Source organism: Sciurus carolinensis, chromosome 14, assembly GCF_902686445.1.
Source record: "Sciurus carolinensis chromosome 14, mSciCar1.2, whole genome shotgun sequence".
Taxonomy (NCBI): Eukaryota; Metazoa; Chordata; class Mammalia; order Rodentia; family Sciuridae; genus Sciurus; species Sciurus carolinensis.
Genome location: NC_062226.1, coordinates 36,754,636 through 36,760,364, shown reverse-complemented (window position 1 = coordinate 36,760,364; position 5,729 = coordinate 36,754,636).

Sequence of the window (5,729 nt, the reverse complement as noted above, 5' to 3'; positions counted from 1 at the left end):
CAGGAAAGTGAAACCACCTGAAATTTTTGGTGAGAACTTTGTGTTCTCTTAGAAGTGAGGGTTTGGAAGAGAACAGTGAGATTCTTCTAAAACTAAATCTGGATTGTAAATCTGGATAGAAGGAAAGCTTGTGGGCCAGGACTGTAGACATTCAACACCTGTGGAGTAAGTCAAAATGTTATCAGTCCTCCATATTGTCAAATGAATGTTGTTGATTTATACCACCACATACATTGCATAGATTTGTGACTGTCTAGCCCAATGTAGCACAGTTCCAGGTGGATGGAGTAGTATTAAAAAACATGGAAGTCATTCATGTAAGATTATAGCATGAGGAAAAAAAGCCACCATTTTCTTCCTGCAGTGTCTTTGCCTGTTGAATTTAGTGAAGTGGGGTTACTTCAAACATCAGGCCCAGCTGTCTCTTATAACTTGAGATCTTCTACCAGAAGTTTCAGTTGAGTAATAATGTGTACTTTGAGGAATATCTGTGAGAATTGTGGATTTGAGGGGATGTAATTGTGGATGTAGGCGGTTTGATTTGGCTCTAAAGTAGTTTTTAAGCTATTACCACAGGAATATTATGAGAAAGTCAGAGAATAACTCAGACACATTTCATTAGAACACATTAGATGCTGTCTCTGTGTATGGAGAAGAGAACATTTGCTTAGATTGTCTCCTTGGGCAAAGGAAAAGTCAGGCAATATGAAAACAAAACCTGTAGACAGTCTTTCTTCCCTTGGGTATGCTGATTGGTTGCAGGAGGCAAACTTGAAAGGACTGAGAGTTATGAAGAAAGGCAATTCTTAGTTGGATGTGGGTATGGAGTGTTGGTCAAATGTCCTTGCATGTGTCATGGTAACCAGTGTCCTTCCATTTGCAGTATTTCTCTCACTGGAATTTATTACATGTTTAGACTTTGGGGAATTAACGTGTGAACTCTGCTAGGTTGCTTTTGGACTCAAATGAAAACATGAACATACATATGTATGTTATAGCTATTGACCCTCAGCTTGCACGAGGGGATGGAGCCAACTTGCTGCCTTTGTCTTAAGGCCACAGATCATCTGGCAGCATGTTTGATGTGGTGCAAGGCACACTGAGATCTTAGAAAGCCTATGGGCTGGTATTAGAGTATTGTGATGACCTAATATTACAGTAACTATTATAAAAACAGTTTACCGTCTCTCAGTGACATAAATAAAGACTTTACTACCATATGTTTTGGGTGCAGTTCTCAGACAATGAAAGATAATTTCTGTTTTCTGGAAATAGCCAAAAATCCAATTCCACATTTAAATGTATTGTTTTTTTTTTTTTAATTTTAGATGTGCACAATAAACTAGTATTCAGTGGAAATAGGGGCAAGGAATGTTGGTCACTTTATGAAGAACTTCATAATGCCTAGCCAAAGAGGTAAAAGATCTCTACAGTGGAAATTATAGAACCCTGAAGAAAGAAATTAAAGAAGACACTGAGAAGATAGAAAGACTTCCCATGTTCATGGATAGGCAGAATTAATAATGTTAAAATGACCATATTACTAAAAAGTGATCTACAGATTCAGCGCAATTCCCATCAAAATGCCAATGATCTTCTTCACAGAACTAAACAATACAATCCTAAAATTCATATGGAAAAACAAAAGACCTAGAATAACCAAAGTAGTCCTGAGCAAAGAGAGCAATGCCAGAGGCATGTCAATACCCATAAACCAAGGAACAGAAGAGGTGACACAGAGACAAACCCATTCAACTGCAGTTATCTGATTCTTAACAAAGGCTCCAAAACATGCATTGGAGAAAAGACAGCCTCTTTAACAATGGGTACTCAGAAAACCAGACATCCATATGTAGAAAAGTAAAACTAGATCCCTATCTCTCACCCTGCACAAAGTCAACTCAAAAAGGATCAAAGACCTAGAAATTAAACCAGAAACTTTTCTGGAAGAAAAGAGGGTAAACATTCCAGCATAAAGGCCCAGGCAATGACTTCCTCAATATGCTCAGGAAATAATACCAAGAAAACAATATATGAAAAAATGTTCAACATCTTTAGCCATCAGGGAGATGCAAGTCAAAGTTACACTGAGATTCCATCTCACTCCAGTTAGAATGGCAATCATCCAGAATATAAATTATAAATGCTGATAATTATGCAGGGGAAAAGGAACTCTGTACTCTGTTGGTGGGACTGTAAATTGGTACAGTAACTATGGAAATTAGTTTGGAGGTTCCTCAAAAAGCTAAAAATAGATCTATCATATGATCCAGCTATACCACACCTTGGTATTTATCCAAAAGGATTAAAGTCAGTGTACTTTACAGATAACTTCGTAATTATGTTTATTAAAGCACAACTCACAACAACCAAGTTATAGAATCAGCCTAGGAGTCCATCATCAGATGAATGGCTAAAGAAAATGTGAGACTTATATCTATATCTATATATCTATATATATTTACATCACATTTACTCAGTCATGAAAAATGAGTTTATGTCATTTGCAGGAAGTGGATGAACTGGAGATCATAATGTTCAGTGAAATAAATCAGACCCAGAGAGAAAAGTATTGTAAGTTTTCTCTCATATGTGGAAGCTAGAGGGGACAAACAGGGAAAAAAGACACCATGAAAGTAGAAGGGAGATTATTAGGGTAGAGGAAGGGGGAGGGAAGTATTGGGGAGTGAAATTGATCAAATTATATTTTTAATGTATGTTCAAAGATGCCACAATGAAACCCACCATTCTGTATAATTAATATGTACTACTCAAAAGCAAAGCAATGCAAAACAAAACAAGAAATAAAAATGCACAATGTCACATTTTCTGAACTTGATGTTTACTGCCTTTAATTCAAAATTTTATCATGAGTTATTTTATCATGAGCTAGCAGTTGTTTGAGAAGTTGTTCTGAATATTGTGAAATAAGCTAGGAAACAGATGCATATGGAGATAAAAGATTTAAATATCTATTTTCTTGACTTTCATTTTCTCCTTATGTAGCTGGGTAAGTTTCCACAGGCAATGGGGCTTTCCACAGGTGGCAGTTCTTACATCAAAACAATATGATGAAGCTTTAGAATTAGGAGAACTTTGTGGTTAGCTCCCAATATTGGGTCTAACCTTCTCCAACAGTCTAACAACCCTCATCTTTAACAAGGTCAGAGGGGGTTATGGAAGCTGAATGTTTATGCTCCTCCTAGATTCATATTTTGAGGTCCTCACCCCCAATGTGATGGTTTCTGGAAGTGGGGCCTTTGAGAGGTGGTTAGGTTAAGGTTAGGTACTAAGGGTGGCACCCAAATGACAAGATTGGTGCCCTTATAAGAAGGGGTAGTAGAAGATCTCCCCATCCCCAACACACAACTTAGCCACCCAGGAAAGACCAATGGAAGCACACAGCAAGAAGGTCAGGAAGGCAGCTCTTGCCAGGAATGGAAAGCTGGCACATTGATCCTGGACTTCCCAGCCTCCAGAACTGTGAGAAAAAACTGTTGTTTAAGCCTACGGTATTTTGTTATAGCAGTTCAATCTGACCAAAAAAAAAAAAAAAAAAAGGGTCAACCAGAATGAAAACTGTATTTCCCAGCATCTCCTGCAGTTAGCTACATCTCTTGTGGCCATTTGAATAAGCTAAGACAAATCAGTTACAAGCAGAACTAAAGCATGGTAACTTCTAGGAACCTTTCTCCAAGGACAGTTGGCATACGGCATTTGCTCCCTTCCTCTTTGTCATTCTTTCCATTCTATTAAAGGTTTGTGATATGGGAGCTGGAACTCTGGCTGCCTTATTGTACTATGAGGTAAAGGCTGTACCAGAGGCGTGAAGAAGCTCTGAGTATAAAACAGTGTGAGATCCTGAGGACTTCAAGGAATAGAACTCCTATGGCAATACTGCACTGTGTCCCCTCCAGAATTGTACATAAGACAGAAATAAGTTGCTACCTTATTTAAAGTGTTACTGTGAGGCTGTTATTTTCAGTTAGACCTAATCCTTGCTGACACACACCCTTTCCTTTATGTGAACTTCACTCTTCATATAGGTCTCTAGGTCATTTCCCCTGACTGGTGAAGGTCAAATGTTGGTCCCTCCAGTCACAAATACAACATGTTGAGAATGTTGTCTTCCTGTCTGCAGCAAGGAACAGGGATGGGTCCAGTGAATCCCAAGGACTTAAAATTCTCTAACTGCTACAGTTGGTTCCCTAAATAGTTGCCCTGAGCCTCCTGGGGAGCAATGTAACCTAATTTTTATTAGCAGCACTGCTAATCCAAAAAAAACAAAAATAAAAACAAAAAAAAACAAAAACAAAAACACCTATCCTTTGTGTAAAGATGTTCATTCTTTCCCCAAAAACCTTACTGCTCAGGGGGAAAAATCATTAGATTTTTAAAAATCACATTTATTTTGAAAATTTATGATATATGTCATTCCGATCCACAGTACTCTAGCAAATACATTTAGAAAAATATACAGACTGAACAATGAAAACAAGTTTCTGTAAGAAACAATCATCAGAAAGTAAATTGAATTTGTACGTAAAAGGTAATGTAATAAAGTTTACTTAGCAAAGAGGAAGGACTTGATAGTGAGCCGGTTGGTGGAAAAGGGTTCTGAGGGATTCATTCTTTGAAGGCACAGTCTTCTTTCTGCACTGTTCAATAATGTGTCAACCTTTGGGGCCATCAAGATCATCTTGCACTCAACATGTACTACTAATAAAAATCAAATCACAGAAAATATTTTTAAGGGAAAACATGAACTATATATAATACATGAGTGTGTCAAAACAGGTAAAAAGATACTATGTGTGCAAAGCCACTGAGGTTTCCCAAAAGGCACAGTTGATCTCTGCATCCCTCTGCTTTGGTAAGGTGTTTTGGATTCATCCCTATGTGGCAAACAGTTCACATTTGTTCCATATGCTATTTTCTGACTAGAAACCAAAAATAAGCTCATGAATATTTCTTTACCTAAAATCATAAACTCAAAATATTACTTCTTGTAGCTCATGTCATTGTTATACTGAAGGGGAAAACAAAAAACAAAGCAAAACAAAAAGGAGTCCTTGTGTGAAAAGCAGATGTTTTCAAAGCCAAAATGGCAACAAGTGTTGACTGAACTGTCAGTATGTGGGGTATGTAGCTTAGGCGACACGTCGGGAAGAGACAGCAACTCAAATTCTCTTTACAGGATTTTGCGCTGAGGACAGCCAGCTGAGTCCTCATAAGGTGTGGTGAACGCCAGGGAGGCTGCCCGCGAACCTCTGCCACACGCAGCCTCTTTTTTGCCAGGGCCCTCACACCTCAAGTCTCTCCTGTTTTCTTTCAGCCAGACTTGAGGGACACTGCGTGTGTGTGGCCTGAAAGTTTTAGTGCTTCCGCGAAGTTGCTGTAGGAATTTCCGAAACTTGGTGGCTTTTAAAGAAACAGGTCTGAGGAATGCTTCTGCCGGCCAGAGTCCACCTAAGGGTTTGTTTTGTTAAAGGAGAAAACCAAGTCATGTTGGGCAGTAGACGCCTCCGTGGGAGGAAGAATGTGCTAATTCACCTGGGCCTGCTTGCTAGGTCTCGCCATTATCTCCTCTGGCAAAGAGGAGAAAAATTGCTGCACCAGTGTCGCCATGGGGCCCCTGGCTGAGCCACAGACCTGCCCGCACCCTTTGAGCTTCAGCAGCTGCCTGGCTTCAGAAAACAGAGTAACTGTGCGGGTTTGGGTGTGAAGCA